Source organism: Sus scrofa, chromosome 14 (assembly GCF_054392235.1).
Source record: "Sus scrofa isolate SSC_HxYL_T2T_F1_AM1 chromosome 14, Sscrofa_HxYL_maternal_Yorkshire_Landrace_v2.0, whole genome shotgun sequence".
Classification (NCBI taxonomy): domain Eukaryota; kingdom Metazoa; phylum Chordata; class Mammalia; order Artiodactyla; family Suidae; genus Sus; species Sus scrofa.
In genome coordinates, this window is record NC_139396.1 from 137,402,057 (window position 1) to 137,420,331 (window position 18,275).

Below are 18,275 nucleotides of genomic sequence, written 5' to 3' on the forward strand. Positions count from 1 at the left end.
TTCTTTTTCTCATCTCTGTCCCTAGGGCTTAGTGCACCGCCAGGTATACATGGATGCGACACATAGGTCTAAACACACACACACAGACACATATCTAGAAGGGTATTCAATAACATGCCAAGAATGATTATCTTAGGAGAGTAGAGTTACAAGTGGTTTTAATTTCCTTCTTTTTGTTTATATGTACTTTATACAATGAACATAAATTTGGGGGTGTTTTAAGAATTTAAGTAGCTAGCTTCCCTGCTTCTAACTTTATGGTGAATGAGATTCTACACAGGGACTTCCAAAGCTGCAGAGACACCACTCTGAAATTCTGCATAAGGAGACCTGGGTTTGGGGAGCTCCCACATCTGCACTTTATTTAACTACTTTTATAGAGTATTTTCAGGTTCACAGAAAAAAGCGAACAGAAGGTACAGAGAGTTCCCATTTGTATTCCCTGCCCCCACGCTTGCTTAGCCTCTCCCATTATCAAACCCCCTCACCAGAGTGAGGCATTTGCTGACACTGGGCAGCTATGTTTTAAACAAACCGCTCCAGGTTATCCTGCCACAACCGATCCTCGGAACCCACTCTGAACCCACTTCCAGAGACTGAAAGCATTTCAGAGATGCGTGATTCAGCTCAGTAGCTGAGTCTTAGCTCTGTACCTGGCACAGAGTGGGCACTCAGAAAACATTCTGCTCCATTGAACAACCAATCTGACCTCCTGGATGAGAGGAAGATTTGCAGGAGAGAAGTTATTAGCCCATGGAAGAGGTCTAAACTTTTCTGAAATGAAGGAATTTCAGGACCCCAGTTCCCAGTGTCACCCCAGTTCCCAGTACTCAATCGACCTCTCTGAGATGACTGCCTCAGGCCACTCTGGAAGGCTCACCTGGCCAGGAGGTGGGCAGGACTGCTGACTGGAGAAAAAGTCCTGGGCCCACACAATCTGGCCTGCTGTTCCCACCATTTCTGTCCCTCTCACCTGAACTCACACCAAAGACATGCCTTCAGTTAGAGGAAGGGTCCCGTCACACAGCCTCAGGGCTATTCCGCTGATCATCCCCCCCTGGGCCCCGCTGTGAGGTCTCCAGGAACCGCATTTAGGGAGGGTGTGTGGGTGAGACCCCCACCTGCTTCCTCCCTCAGAGGAGACTGAGTGGCCATAGGTCACAGCACTGGTTCCCTTGCCAGGATGCCCTACCCATCAGAATCATCTGGGGAGCTCCATAAAATCCAGATTCCCAGGTCTCTGCCCAGCGCTTCTGATTCACCTGATCTCCATCAGAGAGGAGAAAAAAGTAGCCAGAGAAGCCAGGGCTGCAGCAACTCTGAGAAGGAAGGGACATTAGCAAAGAGGAGGACCCCTTGGACACCTTGGCATCAGAGTGGCTGACCACCAGATGTGTGGAGCAAGGCTCTCTTGGTCTGTTCAGGTTACTATAGCATAATTCCATAGACTGGGTGCCTTAGACAACAACCTTTATTTCCCCCAGTCATGGGAACAGAAAGTCCAAGACCAAGGTTCCTGGTGGAACCCTCTTCCTGGCTTGCCTTTAGCCACCTTCTTGCTGTATCTTCACGTGGTAAAGACGGAGTGAGCTCTAGGCTCCTCCTCTTCTTATAAGGAACTAATCCCATCGTTGGGGTCCACCCTCGTGACCTCATCCTAACCTAATTACTTCCCAAAGGCTCTGCCTCAGACACCATCACACTGGGCATCCCGGCTTCAACATGTGGATTTAGAGGAAGCGGGAGGGAGAGGCGTAAATATTTAGTAACATTGTGAGGGTTTTGCACACAAGAGTATGAGGCTTTAAGTTTGGCTGCTCAGTTAACAGCAAGGAAACAAGCTCTGAATCCAGTGCCTTCTCCCCCTCCGATCTCTACGTCAGATTTAGCCTCGTGCAACGTGGAGTGTTTGTTCTGAAATGCACCTGAAGAGAGGGCCATAAAGCAAAAGCAAATACAGCTGAGTGTTGCCACCCTGAAATGAAGCATTTATGACATGTTTTATGTATTTCCAATAAGAAAGAACATAAAGTAGGCCATCCCTATCCTCACAAGCCCAAAATAAACTACTGACATAAATAAATATACAGGGATATGCTTTGTTTTATAGCATATATAAACATATATCTCATATTATAAACTGCAGAAACCATTTAAGTAATGATTACAACATACCAGCACAGTGTAAAGCATTCATACACATTAGCTCATTTAATCTTCAACCCATTGTTACCCTCATTTCGTACAAGAGGAAGCCAGGATTCAGAGAAGCCAAACAACTTGCCCAGGGTCACACAGCTAGGAAAACACAGAGCAAAGGATTGAACTCAATCCCATGCTCTTACCCACAGTGGACTGTCTCCCTATATGTAAATTTAGGACTGAGGATAAAAATCAAACTATTGGAGTTCCCCTTGTGGCTCAGTGGTAACAAATCCAACTAGTATCCGTGAGGATGCAGGTTCAATCCCTGGCCTCACTCAGTGGGTAGAGGATCCAGCAATTGCCATGACCTGTGGTGTAGGTCACAGACAAGGCTTGGAACAAGCATTGCTGTAGCTGTGGCATAGTCCAGCGGCTACAGCTCGTGTTCAACTCAGAGCCTGGGAACTTCCATATGCCACACATGAGGCCCTAAATAGCAAAGACGACAACAACAAATCAAACTACTTGATCAAGACTGATGACACCTTTTTTTTTTTTTTTCCAGCCACAACCATGGCATGCAGAAGTTCCCAGGCCAGGGATCAAGCCTGCGCCAAAACAGTGACAATGCCAGATCCTTAATCTGCTGAGCCACCAGCAAACTCCTGAACGATATCTTTTTAATTAGTTTTGGGTGGTCTGAAAAGTCTGTACAGCCCTTGCGCAGGGGATGAACCTAGAGGAACATGGGGGGAGGCATGTTAATTCTGAAAGCCCGAGACCAAGAAGAGATAGAACTTGGGGCCCAGACTGAAGTCAAAAGTCAAGAATGTCACAAAACCAGATGGAGCAGAGGAAACTCTCATACACAACTGGCTTTGCAGACTGTACTTTTCACAGGGGTTCTAGCCCACCCCATCCCCCCACTGATTCCCAGCTCCTTGACTCCCAAATCCTGCCAAGCTACAGCTCCCCTGCCCACAGACAGTGCATGGCCAGGTGCTGCCATCCTGACCTCTGCCCGGGCAGATGCACCATAAGGAGGCCCCAAACAACCAGGCCCTCTCAGGAGAGAGCCTGCACTCACTCGCAGGCCATTAGACAGCAGCCTTTCTCCCTGGCCAACCAAGCGGGACCCAGAGGAAGGGCTTAACTGGGGCTTAACATGACCCATGCTCCATCCTCACTAGTAATTAGGGGCTTCCCTTCACCTCCCAGGGAGAATTAATCACAGGCTCACTGCCTCTGACAGCTGGGAGGCCTCTCCTTTTGCAGAGGAGGTGCCCAGGACCCGGGATGGCAATGTGCCAGGGGAAAGGCACAGACTCCAGAGTCTGCCACTCCAGGGTTTCCTTCTCAGGACCTTCCTTATCATCCACTGTGAGAGGCTCAGCCCAGCCTCTCAGACCCTCAGGCTCTTCCTTTATTCTATGGGCACAGCCTTCAGCGCTACCGGCCTGGCCTGATACACTGTGCTGGTTTCACTGCAGGTGTGCTCACCCGTTAGTGGCAAAGCTGGGACAGGAACCCAGACCTCCTAATTTCTAGTCTAGGACTAACCAGCACATGACCAGGGCGTACACACCTTAGAAAAGCCCTTTTGCCTTTTCTCTTCAAAACAGGTAAAAAGCCACCGTGCACTGTCTCTAAGCCTTGACCTGAACACACAAGAAAGACAGGCACTCTGGTGACTTAGACGTGGGGGTGGGGACATGAACTCCTACTCCCAGCTTCTCCCAAACCTCTGGGATTTTCCAGAGCCTCGCATCCCCACCCTCAGCCTACCCTCCAGGACAAACTGTAAATCTTGAGTTGAGAACACGTCAGAGACCTCCCTGGAGGTAAGTGCAGAGGCTCTGAGGCCAAGGGGCCAAGCTCCAGGCCCCATTCCCTCATCTGGGCTGTACACTTGTCTGCTTTCTTCCAAATCTTGACCATCCTAGATTATCACTCCAGATGACAACAGACACACACAATTCCAGCCAGGATCCCACACCCAACCCTCCATCGCCCCCTCCCCTCCAAATGGAGTTTCTCAAGTCTCCCTGAGCCAGCTGTGCTGGAAAGCACAGTGAGAAACCGCAGCAAAAGAGCAGGTGGAGGGGAAGGGGCACAGGGCAGAGGTCATCTGAGAAAGTCAGCTCTGTTTACCGGGCCTATGTCAGGGGCCCAGATAAACGTCTCCTCTGGCCACAGGAGTGACCAAGATAACATTACCCAGCAGCTGGGTCTCAAGAAAGATTTGCAATTCAACATCCTGCTTCCACACACTTTACTTGGAGTTATATTTCCCGGGTGGAGTTTCCCTTCCTTCTGGATTTCAAAAACCCATGGATTCTATTTCCCCATCTCTGGCCATTTCAGACAGATGGCAAGCAGCCTCCCCCGGAGAGGAAGGCCTGGAGTCTCAAGTTCACCTGCCACGCTCACCCTCTCCCGAGGAGGCTCTCCACCACAGACGCAACTATGGAAACTCCACGACGCCTCAGTCCCACCAGCCCACCCACTCCGAGGCCATCTTGGGCCGCCTTCCATCTGCTCAGCTCATTAGGCCCAGAAACGTCTGAGGCTTCTGAGACTTCCAAGTCCTGCTCCTTTCAACACGGAAACAGCCTTGATGCAAATCAGACTCACAGCTCAACACCAGAGCACTGAGGAGCAGCCCAGCCCAGTTCCCATGGAGGGAGGTCCATGATCAGACCTGCGCTGTGACCAATGAGGGACCCAACGTTACAGCCCAATCATTCCTAGAAGGCCTGGCACCTGCCCAATTTAATGAGAAAATGCAGTAGGCACCTGTTGCTCCCTCAGCTGGTGAAAAGCACAGCTGGAGGCAAGGGGTTAGGAACTGAGGGGGACATCCTCTATCTTCGTGGCACTGGAGCTCAGTCTACTGAGAAGGCCTTCTTTTCCCTAGACCGCTGCCACCTGCACCTGGCCCCAGGCCAAATGGAAACTCAATGAAAATCTTCCCTTACCTGCTCACACCAACACAGGTGGGATCAGTTGGCTAGGACAAGGGCTGTCACGTACAGTTGTATATGTTGTTTACTGCCCAAAGACTACCTGGGACAAGTAGGGCCCTAAATTTAACCCATACTCTGCACCCCAAACTGTGCATCCTGTTGCAGGTGCACAGAGAAAGCAGTACCCCATTCTAATGCATTCTAAGGGTCTAGCCAGTAAATGGCAACCTGTCCCCTGGGTGGTTGTCACTGCTTTCCTGGGCCCTTAAGGTTATGGTAGCTGCCTAGTACCCAGCTTGTCCCCAGAGAACTTCCCTAAGAACTGCCCCAAATCTTCTAGAGGGAGGGATGCTTAATGTTTGGGACATACTGATAAAAGCTATGGTCCCTGAAGTCTGAATGAACATGTTCCAACAGCCAGTAAAGGGGAATTAACATTTAGGGACATTATCGCTGCTCTGCCTTCCTGCTGGAGAAGTTCATTGTGCCACGTTCTTGCCATCTAAGGTACCAATCAGCTACTAACCTTCTATTCAAAGGGCCTCATGTACTAAGTCCTATCACAGGCAGGGGACTCCCAAATTCAGCTGGGCTGATCCTCAAGATCCAGGCTACCCAGCTGGGCAGAGGACCCCAGAGCTGCAGCTCCCAGGACAAGTGGCTCCACCAAATACTGGGCTGATGCCCCTTCTCCTCCCTGCTGGGGCTCCCTGATCCCCAGTGATAAACAGTGACAGTCCTGGTGTCCAAGACCTATCTTGACAACACTTGGTTGCATCCAAATTGAAAGTTCCCAGATTTCATCTTCTGACCCAGGCCCACTAGCCTAGCAAGTCTGTGCCCACTTCTTGTGGTGTTCATAGTCTGTTTTTCACAATTACCAGCTATTACATCTGCCTCGGTTTGCTAATTGCCGGCTCAGAACAACTCAGCACTGGACACATGTTGCGTACCCATCTATTTAACATAGGGGCCTATGTCCTTCCAAGTCTCGCCATGGGCAGCAACTGTCCTCCCTCACTCCCCTCGGGGGGTTCTCCAGGCCTGCCAGTCTGCTGGGCACACTGAAATATGACTGGTTGGCTGACGAGTGCAAATCCTTTGATTTTGAAGCACCAAAGAGGACAGCCCTCCCCCACCGCAAGCAAATCCCTAGTGGTCAAGGGGCTGAAAACAAATATGTCTGGTTCAGTGCAAATATCTTTGCCAACTCAAAACCCTGACAGCAAAATCAAGTTCAGTGGCCTGTGGCTACTTGGCTAAAGTTTCTGAGCACCCTCTGGATGTGGCCCTTTAAAATTCTGACCCCTCCTCTGGGATGAGTGAAGTGATTGTTCTTGGGGTGGGGAGGGTAGTGACGCAGCAGATTTGCGGAACACGCAGTGCTTAGAAGCCTGGACTTGGGGGGCGACCTCCACCCTAGCACACGCATGCGTGCAGGTGCACTACAGGGTTACTGACCAGGGGGTGGAATCTTTCAGGCTTCAGACCACCCTATCCAGGCTCCCTCTGGACCTCATGTTTACAGAGTGGGTACAGAGAATGCAGCAGAAGTGAACCCCGAAAAGACTCTGTGAGAGACAGTGTTTGTGCCAGCAGGACGTCTTCCCAGAACCACAGTCCACCAGTTACTTCCACACCACTGATGCTGCCCGTGCAGGTCGGTGCCAAAAGAGCATCATCTGGGAAAAGAGATGTTTTTTTCTCTCTTCCAATTTTATTGAGATACAACTGACATACAGCACCATATAAGTTGAAGGCATATGGCATAATGATTTGACCTACATACATCATGAAATGATGACCACAGTAAATTTAGTGAATGTCCACCATTTCATAGAGATATAACATTAAAAAAATAGAAATTAAAAAAAATTTTTTTTAAGTTTTTTGCATGTGGAAGTTCCCAGGCTAGGGGTCTCACTGGAGCTGTAGCTGCCGGCCTACACCACAGCCACGGCAACGCCAGATGCTTAACCCACTGAGTAAGGCCAGGGATTGAACCTGCATCCTCATGGAGACTAGGCAGGTTCGTTTCGAGTGAGCTACAATGGGAACTCCAAAAAGGTTTTCCTTGTGATGAGACCTCTTAGAATTTACTCTCTTACAACTTTCACATATAATGTACAACAGTGTTCATTACATTTGTCATGTTGTGCCTTATATCCCTAGTACTTATTCATTTTATAACTGGGAATTTGTACCTTTTATCCATTTCCTCCTCTGCTCACCCTGCTCTGGGCTACAAATCAGATCTCTTCTTCTATGAGTTTGTTTTTGAAGTACAACTGACTTAAATGCAACCTTATGTTAATTCCTGGTAAACAACAATGTGATTCGATATTTCTATACATTTGAAAACTATCACCATGATAAGTCTAGTTACCATCCGTCAACAAAGATAGTACATAATTACTGACTATATTAACCTCAGTGTAATTTCATACCTGTGACTCATTTATTTTTGTAGCTGGAAGTTTGTACCTCTTAATCTCTCTCACCTATTTTCTCCTCCCCTACCACCCCTCTGGCAACCACCTGTTTGTTCTTTGTATCTATGACTGTTTCTTTTTTGTTTTTTCTTTGTAGGGCCACACCCACAGCATATGGAGGTTCCCCAGGCTAGAGTCCAATTGGAGCTATAGCTGCCGGTCTACACCACAGCCACAGCAACACGGGATCCGAGCCGAATCTGCGACCTACATCACAGCTCACGGCAACGCCGGAGCCTTAACCCACTGAGGGAAGCCAGGGATCGAACCCAAAAACCTCACGGTTCCTAGTCAGATTCGTTTCCATTGCGCCACAATGGAAACTCCTCTAGGACTGTTTCTACTGTTTCTTTATTTTTTTGTTTTTCAGATTCACATATGAGGGAAATTGTACAGTATTTGTCTTTCTCTGTCTGACTTATTTCACTTAGCCTAATATCCTCTAAGTCCATCCATGTTCTTGTAAATGGTGAAATTTCATTCTCTTTATGGCTGAGTAATATTCCATTATGTGTGTGTATATATAAAAATACACACACACACACACACACACACGCATGCATATCCCATCTTTATTCACTTAGGTTGCTTAGTCACTTAGGTTGCTTCCCTACCTTGGCTGCTATAAATAATGCAGCAATGAACATAAGGTTGCGTATATATTTTCTAATTAGTGTTTCCATTTTCTTATGATAAATATGAATAAATAAAAATTCCTGTATGTGGAATCGCTGGATGATATCGTAATTCTGTTTTTACTTTTTTTTTATAGCCACACCCCCAGCATATGGAAGTTCTTGGGCCAGGGGTTGAATCCAAGCCACAGCTCTGACCTACACCACAGTTGCCACAACACCGGATCCTTTAACCCACTACAACAGGCCAGGGATTGAACCCGTACCTCTGCAGTGACCTAAGCTACTGCAGTCTGATTCTTAACCTACAGCACCATAGCAGGAACTCCTGCTTTTAATTTTTCGAGGATAATCCACGCTGTTTTCCAAAGTGGCTGCATCAATTTACATTCCCACTAACAGTGCATGAGGGTTCCTGTTTCTCCACATCCTTGCCAACACTCGTTATTTGTTGTCTTTTTGATAACAGCCATTCTGACAGGTGTGAAGTGATATCTCATGGTGGTTTCGATTTGCATTTGGGAAAAAGGGCTTTTCAAGGGATTTGGAGGAGGGGATAATCAGCAGATCCTAAATCGCATCAAATACTCCAAGACTTTTTAGTGGGTGCCCATCACACTCAGTGCCTGCCATTGTTTGCACGAGTCATGGGCTTCAATTGCCTGTTTAATGTGGAGGGCAGTGTCTAGGCAAGAGGGTTTGGAGGAAGCATCCATGTCACTGGTAGATGCTTATTTATTCCTCTGAAAGATGGTGATAACTGGTATGGAAGTTCCCTGGGGGCAGATCATGGCATCCTAACGCTCAGCAAGACACTGTACACTTATTGTTCCCTAAGTGAGTAAAGGAACAAAGCAACCAGCAAATGTCGAGTGAGTGCTTGCCTGGTGCAGGATGAGGCCAAGTTCTCCACCTCCAGGCCTTTACAGCTCAGCTGGGGCAGCCAGACTCACACTGACAAATCAAGTCAGGAAACAGTACAAGATGGAGGGATGTGGTGTCAGAAAGTCAGGCTCAGAAAGGACCAAAGGCAGCATTGGCCTTGGGAAGGAGAAAGACAGCTTTGAAAGCATTTGATGGATTTAAATCTCTGCTGTTTGGGCTTGGACCTATGTCTTCGCCTCTCCGAGTCAGGGTCTCCTTAACTGCCAAGTGTGGTTTATAATGGGAGCTTCTCATCAAAGGTGAAGGTGCACACTGAGGGGGGGGGTGCTCAGCACAGGGCCTGGCACGTGGAAAGTGCCCGGTGAACCTCAGCTAGTTAGATACTCGGGAAGAAGGAGGGGGTGAAAGGACGTCTTTCCATGTGCCATGAGACTTGGATCATGACAGCAGGAACAGGAGTAGGAAGGGAACAGGAAGTGAGAAACAGGGGCACAGACAGACAGGGGCAGGGGAACACACACACACACACACACACACACACACACACACACAACTAATAACAAGCCTGGCCTGGGAAAGTAGAAGAGTAAAAAATAACTCTGCTGCGCAGGGCCAGGAAAACAATGGCCATCCTCAGGAGCACCCTGCTGAAAGGATGGAGAGGCTGTGGCAGGCCCCTCGGGGTCACAGGCTTTTTTTTCTTCTTCTTCTTTTTTTCACGTTTCCTGGAGGGGAAATGAGTGTGCAAAGTAGCAGCTCCCAGGATTCACAAACCCTACATGGACCTTAAAAAAGGTTCAGCTTTCAAAGCTGTGTCCTTATACACACCACAACTAGGACAGAAACAGCAGGAAGAGCCAACTTTTCTTAAATGCCTGAACTAGTGAACTCATTAGGAATAATAATGATATTTATTTTTATTATCATTTATTTTTATTTTTTAATGTCTCTTGAGGGCGGTACCTGTGGCATATGGAAGTTCCAGGCTAGAGGTCGAATAGAAGTGTCAGCTACTGGCCTGTGCCACAGCCATATAGCTTCACCAAATCCAAGCCATGTCTGTGACCTGCACTGCAGATCATGGCAATGCCTGATCCTTAACCCACTGAGCAAGGCCAGGGATTGAATCTGCATCCTCATGGATACTAGTCGGGTTCATTTCTGCTGAGCCACAGAGGGAATTCCTACTTAAATTTTTATTATTTTTTTGGCCATGCCTGTGGCATGTGGAAGTTCCAGGGCCAGGGATCAAACCTGAACCACAGCAGTGACAATGCTGGGTCCTTAACCACTAGGCCATGTGGGAACTCCTAGGAATAACAATAGCCATCCCATTTATTGAGCACTTACTGCATCTAGACCTTGCTAAATACTTTATTTAGATGATCTCATTTAATTTTTACACTGATTCCCTGAGGAAAGTATTCATCTCCAGTTGACACATGAAGAGACCTAGAGAAACAATTGATGCACCTGAGGGTCTATGGGCATGTGATGGAGCTCAGGTTCAAATGCAGCGTTGACTCTGTAGCCTGCCCACTTTGTCCTCTTTCAGAGCCAGGCAGAGCTCCTGCTGCAAGGATATGCTCTGTCCATTGGCTGTTCCACATGCAGGTGACCCTTCAATCAGTGCTGAGGCCACTTATAAGACATGGGAGTAAGGAGACCTCTGTGGGACCAGCACTCTGTTTCACACGGTTTGGAATCAATCCAACTAGCTACATGAAGTTCGTACTCCCTCTGAGCCTCTACTCCCCATTGGTAAAATGGGGGTGGTAGTACCTGCCTCACTGCGAAGGTTAATGAGAACACAAAGAAAGCACAACCACAGTGCCTGGGACAAAGTAGCTGCTAATAAATGTGGCCCCTCTTCCCCACCTTCCCCTTCAAAGTGCCCAGCACAGTCTTCGGCACTCTTGGAGTTTAAGCCTCTACCTTAGAAGTTTCTGGAGGCACCAGTTAACCTTGGGGCAAGAAAGGAAGGCACTGCAGTTTCTAAGGGCCTGTGTGTGGTCCTGCACACTCTTCAGAGTACCTGCAGTCATGTGGTAGAACCTCTGTACCTCCTTCCCTCCAGCCCTGCCACCTCCCTCTGGTCCAAGCCAGCCGATCAGAGCAAACCCATCTGCCAGGAACCAGCGGATACTCCAACGGAGAGGCCCAGCAATGGGCATGGGTGTCTTGGGTAATGCCCAGGAGCCCAGAGAGAGGGCAGGGTAACCAGGCTAGGAAATGGAGGCTCACCCTTCTGTGGAAATCGAGAAAAACTCCGGATGCACATGGACCTTCAGGAGCTAGAGTCCTGGAAACCTTAAACAAACACCTCCTCTCCCGAATCACGACAAGGATCACACTCCTGGGCTTCCAAGTGGCTTGGACACAGCCCAGTGGATCGAGGAAAGGGCTGGAAAGGAAGATTCTAGACTCACATTCTGCCAAATCAATGGCTGACCCAGGCCTGCTGACCTGGACACTCACATCCTGTGAACGTGCCCCACTCCCCCGTCACACCCGGAGAGCAAGGCAAAGGTTAACACGCCCAGCCTGGTTTCCTCTTCCTGGGAAACACAGCAGCCCGGCAAGGCCAGAGGCCAGCGGCCTCCTCCACATGCAACCTGAAGGGGAAGTGACCCCTCCATTCCCTCCCCACCATCTGACACACTTGCACCTTCCTCTCTGCTGTGCTCAGCAAAGCTCGACTTTTGACAGGAGGTGACCTGCTGTCAGGAAGAATTTTGTTGCCTGGGGTAGACTGGAACAATCTTTCTGGAGAGCATTCTGGCAAGTCGCTACCCCAAACCTATATTCCCTTTGACTCAGCAATCTCACCTCTAAGAATCTACCCTTACGAGTGTACAGGGGTGTGTGTGTGGGTGTGTGTGTGTGTGTAAAGAGGTTCCTTGCAGCACTGTTTGGAACAGCAGAAAATAAGGAATATTTTCAAAATGGTCAAATAAGTTATGATTCATATATGCCTGTTAAGGTGGATCTTTCTGTGCCTTTAAGGGAATACGTTCACAGAACATTGAGAAAAAAAAAAGAGAGAGATTACAGCAGTCTGTATGAAATCTGATAGATTTGTTTGGGAGGGGGGTGTACGGGGTTTTGTACATGTGCACATACATGTACGTTTAAAAAATCTGGAAAAATGCAACAAACTGGTAACTGATAACGGTTATTTGGCTTAAGGAGAAATAGGATAGTTTCACTTTATGCATTTCTATATTAATTTATTTCTTTTGACTATGTTTGGCTTTCATAATCTAAAACCAAGGTTTCCATCCTACAAAACAACTGTGCTCTCTTAGCCTGGCTATTGCCAGCTCCTTGATATTCTGCTAACATCCAATATGTGCTCATTCCTGGGGAGCTGGAGGGGATTTCAAGTTCAACATCGAGCTCTTGAAGCCAAGGTCTGCAACCCTGTCTACACATACAATCGCCTGAAGTGCTTTAAAAATACTGCCTGCCAGCACCACCCCCCATACCACTTCAATAAAAATCTTGGAAAGGCAGGGTGGATACTGGCAGTTTTCAGAGGTCCCCAGGTTAAGTCTACAGGTTGCTACAAGTTGAGAACCAGCAAGGTCAACCAATACCAAAAAGACCACTAGACTGGCCAAAAACAATACCCTTTAAGTAGAAAGCAATATTGTAGTGTAATCTGTACTATTAAGAGTCAGCTCCGCCTTTAAGAGGTCTAGTTAGGGAGTTTGTCTTCAGTGCTTTTTCTCAAAGTTCTGCCTCCAGTTTTGGAAATCACCAGCTCAAGTGGGGAAAAGAAAACAAGGAGACAAGGATTCAGTTGTTCTGAGCTACGGCTGTGCCTTGCCTTTCACAGCCTGTGGCTGTGGCTGTCCCCCCCTCCATGGGACCTATATCAGTGACTCAGGGGTCAGAGTCCAGCCCTTTTCAGCTCCAGGAGGAACCGCTGAAAGAATGAGAGGTGCTGAGCCCAGAGAAAGCATTTAGGAGACACACAACAGTTGGTTTCAAATATTTAAAGACTACTAGTGCTGGAGGGTCAGCTCCAGTTGTAGCAAAGGAAGGTGTGGATGATGAGTGCAAATGATAGGAAAGCCCGACTTGCCCAACGGCAGGAAAAACTTGCCAACCGGGGTTGCCCAAGGAAGGAAGGGACTCTCTTGTGGAGTGATGGGCCCATCAGGGCAGGAGACAGGTGACCCCCTGTTTGTAATGTTGCTGGAAAACCCCTTCCCACTCTGCCCTCCAACTTCCAACTCCAGGAGGCCAAAACCACTTAGAAAGTTTTAGCAAAACCCACTGGGAATATAGCTCCTTTAACAATAACGTTTCCACTCACAACAATCACAGCCCGAGCACCAGCTGAGGGGCAGGCTCTGCACGTGGTGCTGGACATGCCAGCAGTGAGCCTGGCAGGGAGCCAGACAGCCTGTCCTCATGAAGCGTCTGACACCTGTATGGTCATTTCTGATGGCCCAGTGACTGAAACGGACTGCAGCGGAGGTGGCTACCTCAGACAAATGGTCGGGGAGAAAATGTTTGAGCTGAGACCTAAGTGCAAAGAGCAAAGCTCTCCTCACCAACTGGGGAGGTGAGTGGGATCTCAGTTTGATTCAACCTCAAATTGGAAGGGAACCCTATCTCATGTCATAGACACAAATGAACTCAAAATGGGTCAAATACCTCAATGTGAGTGATAAAAGTCTTAGAAGAAAACATAGGTGTAAATCTTCATAACCTCGGACTAGTCAGTGGTTTCTAAAATGACACCCAAATACAACAATCGAAAAAAAAAAAAAGGAAATAGGAGTTCTCGTCATGGCACAGCAGAAATGAATCTGACTAGGAACCATGAGGTTTGGGGTTCAATCCCTGGCCTCGCTCAGTGAGCTGTGGTGTAGGTTGCAGATGCGGCTCAGATCTGGCATTGCTGTGGCTGTGGTGTAGGCCAGCAGTTGTAGTTCCAATTCGACCCCTAGCCTGGAAACCTCCATATGCCATGGGTGTGGCCCTAAAAAAATAAGAAAAAAAAAAAAAAGGAAACAGATAAATTTGACTTCATCAAGATTAAAAACTTGTGCTTCAAAGGATACCAGCACGAAAGTGAAAAGACAATCTACCGTAGAAAAGATTTGCAAATCGTGTATCTGATAAGGGACGTGTATCTAAAATATAAAAAGAACACTTTCAACTCAACAACAAAAATATAAATGATCCAACTTAAAAATGGGCAAAGGATCTGAACAGACATTTCTCCAAAGAAGAGATACAAATGGCCCATAAGCATAAGAAGAGATGTTCAACATCATTAGCTCTCAGGGAAATGCAAATCAAAACTCTAATGAAGTACCATTGCACATACACTAGGATGGCTATAATCAAACAGACAGATAATAATAAGTATTGGCAAGGATGTAGAGAAACTGAAACTTCCAGACATTGCTGGTGGGAATGTAAATTATTAGTGTAGCTGCTTTGGAAAACAGTCTCGCAGTTCCTCCAATGTTCAAACAGAGAATTAACCATGAGACCCAGCAACAGTACTCCAAGGTATCTACCCAAGAGAGATGAAAGTTCATGTCCATGCAAAAACTCGCCTATGAATGTTCATAGCAGCACTATATTACAAGACATGACACATATTACATAATAACCCAACTCAAACGTGAAAACAACTCAAATGGCCAGCAACTAACGAATGGATAAATAAAATGAGGTATTACAGACATACAGCGGAATATTATTTGGTGATAAAAGGAGTGAAGTACTGATATGCTCCACAACGTGGATGAAACATGAAACATTATGCGAAGAAGCCAGACACCAAAGGCCATATATTGTATGATTCCATTTTTGCGAAATTGCCAGAATAGGCAAATTTATAGAGACAGAAATAGATTAGTGGTTGCCTAGGGCTAGGGGTGGTGACAGAGGGGGAAATGGGGAGTGACTGCTAACAGGGTTACTCTGGGGGATGATAAAAATGTTCTAAGATTGGCTGTAGTGAGTTCCTGTTGTGGCTCGGCAGAACCAAATCTGACTAGCATCTATGAGGTTGCAGGTCCGATCCCTGGCCTCACTCAGTGGGTTAAGGATCCAGCATTGCCAGCAGCTGAGGTTCAGGTCACAGACACAGCTCAGATCCTGCGTTGTTATGGCTGTGGTATAGGCCTGCAGCTGCAGCTCTGATTCGATCCCTAGCCTGGGAACCTCCATGTGCCATGGATGTGGCCCTAAAAAGACCAAATAAATAAATAAATAAAAATAAAATTGGCTGTCGTAAGGATTGCCCAGTGCATTGTATGGTATGTGAATATATCTCAATACAGCAGTTCTTAAAATATTAGAAGGAAACTTTCAGCTAAGGAGTTCTTGCCAGAAAAGGTGCCATCTCTCCATCCCCTCAGCCTGTCTAATTTCTCCAAGATCCAATCAAGACCCACCACCTCCTAGAAGCCTCCTCAGATTGCCTCAGCCCTGGTGCTCCCTCTGCCCCCTCATCCGGTACATGGCAAGCTTGTGTAGATAGGGGTCATGTCATGCCCATTAGTCTTGGAGGAAACTAACCCTGGGCCTCTGTGACCCCTATGTGCAGATCACCAACACTGACACATAGTGTGTATACCTGGCTGATTAAGGTGTACCTGGTTTCATAAGCACCTGGTTTCCCAGGCTCAGCAAGAAGAGACGGGTCCTCTTCCAGTGATGACTAGAAAGAACCAAAGCAGGAAACATCCTGCTCTCTTTGCCTGAAGGGTTCACTGGCCCCAGCAGAGCCTGGCGTGCAGTAAAACTTTCCCAATCAACAAGCAAAATTGGGAACACCATCAGCTCCCGTTTGGCTTCCAGGATAAGGAAACTGCACTTAAAATCCACTAAACCTGCTCCTACACTGGATGCACCCACAGAGAGTAATTGCAGAATGAGGTGAATCTGCTCCCTCTCTAGAAACAGGTGTCTCCATCTGTTCACGGTCCTCACCTCGGAGCTTGGTCCAGCCTCCTTTCATCTCGTCCCACCCAGCCCTTGCCCTCCTCCGGGTCTCAGAGCCTCTCTGCCCACCGTCTTTCCCCTCTTTTCCAAAGCTCTTAAGGGCACCCACAGCTACAGCACCAGCTTCAGCTCCAGAGACCCAGACTGTCGATTTCATATGTGGCCTCAAGGGCCACAAACTCCACAAAAGCAAGTGTTTTATCCTGGCTTCCCTTGTTTCCCCTATAATATCTAAGGATATTGGGCACATGGTCCATCCTCAATAGAAACGTGATGTTTTTGTCTGATAAAATTCAGTTCAGGTCTGTCAAGAAGTATTGAGGGCTTACTATATGCTGAGTTCCATGCTAGACACTGGCAACTCAAAGTCAAATAAAATATCATCCTGACCCTGGAGAACTCCCAGACTGGTGGGAAAGAGTGGCATGAATGGCTGTGGAGGCTAGATCCTGGGGGAACGTAGAGGAGAGGCACCACGCAGAGACGGCTTCCTGGAAGAGGTGATGCTGGAGGTGGGGTGAAGGGTGGAAGCTGAGGAAGGTCAGCTGGGCAAAGAGGTGAGGGCAAGGGTGGTCGAGGTGGGAGGGTGTCTTAAGCAGAAGAAAGGGCAAAGTCAAAGGCTGGGAGGGGTGGTATACCCAGCCCAAGCTGGGTAGAGACCGGGGAGCTGTCGAGGTGCCTGTGGCCTGAAGCCCAAGGCAGTGAGTGGCAGGAGGTGAGCGAAGAGTCCCTGGCTCTGAGGCTAGAGGGAAAGATGGGGGTGGGAGAGAGTGGGAGGGGAAGAAGGCAGAGGAGCAGAAGTCACTCTGAAGTGCTTTTCTGGTGGGAAACCTGCAATGGTGAGCCTGGAGCAGGCAGAAGGTGAGGCCAGGTCCGGTGATGAGAACCAGAGCAGAGAAATGGGGTCTGGGAAGGGACACGTGGAGACTGAGAAGTTGTGCCTCCAAAGCTTCGGGATCCCAGAGGGACCACAGTCAGGATGCCATGGAACAACCAGGACAGAGCTCAAAGTTGGGGCTGGGGGGAACCCCAGATCCTGGCCGTGCATGGTGGGTGGTGCAGAGCTGCTCATTGGAGGGTGGTGCAAAGCATGACTGACACCTAGATATGATCCATGCAGAGAAGCATAAGCAGCTCTACACTAGGAGAGGAACGGAGCACTCGAAGTCAGAGGCTTGTTTTATGCTCACTTAGCTCCCAGGCTCCAGATCTGAAAGCAAAGCTTATAAACCTCCCTCCCTCCCCCAAACTTGGCTCAGAAGACAGAGCCATTTGGGATGAGGGAAGGGGGTACCAGGTCACATCTCCTTAGCCCCCGACCCACTTCTTCCTGCCTCTCTCTGCCTGCTGCGTGGCCAGAGGAGACCCTGCTCGGCCACAGCCAACTCCAGGACGTCATTTGCTCTCGGGTCCCCTCAGGGAGGAGGCCAAGGGACCTGCCAAGCCAGCTGGAGAAGAGCCACGCACAGCGGCCAGGGAAGCGTGCCAGAGGCTGCATCTGGCTTGGATTCCCACACCGATTCCCCATCTGGCCGAGGTGTGGAGGTGAGACAAGAAACACACAGTGGGCCTCCTCCCCCGGCGCCCCCCAAAGTCACGTCATCCAGGCACCCCCTCCAGGAGGGCGGCCCCCTCCCTCTGACCTCAGGCTGTTTCACTTGGCCGGAGCCCACCCGCAGGGAGCAGGCCCCCTCCCCACACCCTCGCTCACGCCCAAGCCCATGCAGGGAAAGGCGTGAACTATAGATTCCAGCCCTCCCAGGCCGCACAGTAAAGCCCCAAATAAGGGCCCGCCCCTCCCAGCCCTGTCTTCTGAGATGCCAGCCTGGCTGCAGAGGGGGCTGGGGAACCGAGAAGCTTGGCCAGACGCTTGGGCCCATCATCTTTCACCCTCTACACTGAATCTCCTGCCAGCTTTAACCAAGGAGGCAGGGCAGGGGAGAAAAGACAGGCAAGACCAATGGGTGGTGTCCAACAGCTTCTGGTACTAAATCCTAGCTTTGCCTCTTATGTGGTGTAAGAAATTTTGGTGGACAAATTATCTCAATTCTCTGAGCTTCCATTTCCTCGCCTATAAACTGAGGGTAATAAGAAGACATGCCTTAGACAGTCTGGGGGATTATTAAAATGCATACAAAGTGCTGAGCACATGCTTGGCCAGCAGCAAACACCCA

The 18,275-nt window shown here is 48.6% G+C and overlaps 1 protein-coding gene across 8 annotated transcripts in view; it reads right to left on the minus strand.

Moving 5' to 3' along the window:
- Positions 1-18,275, minus strand: part of SH3PXD2A (SH3 and PX domains 2A) — a 261,628-nt gene that overhangs the window by 205,418 nt on the left and 37,935 nt on the right. The gene's annotated exons all lie outside the window — the stretch shown is intronic.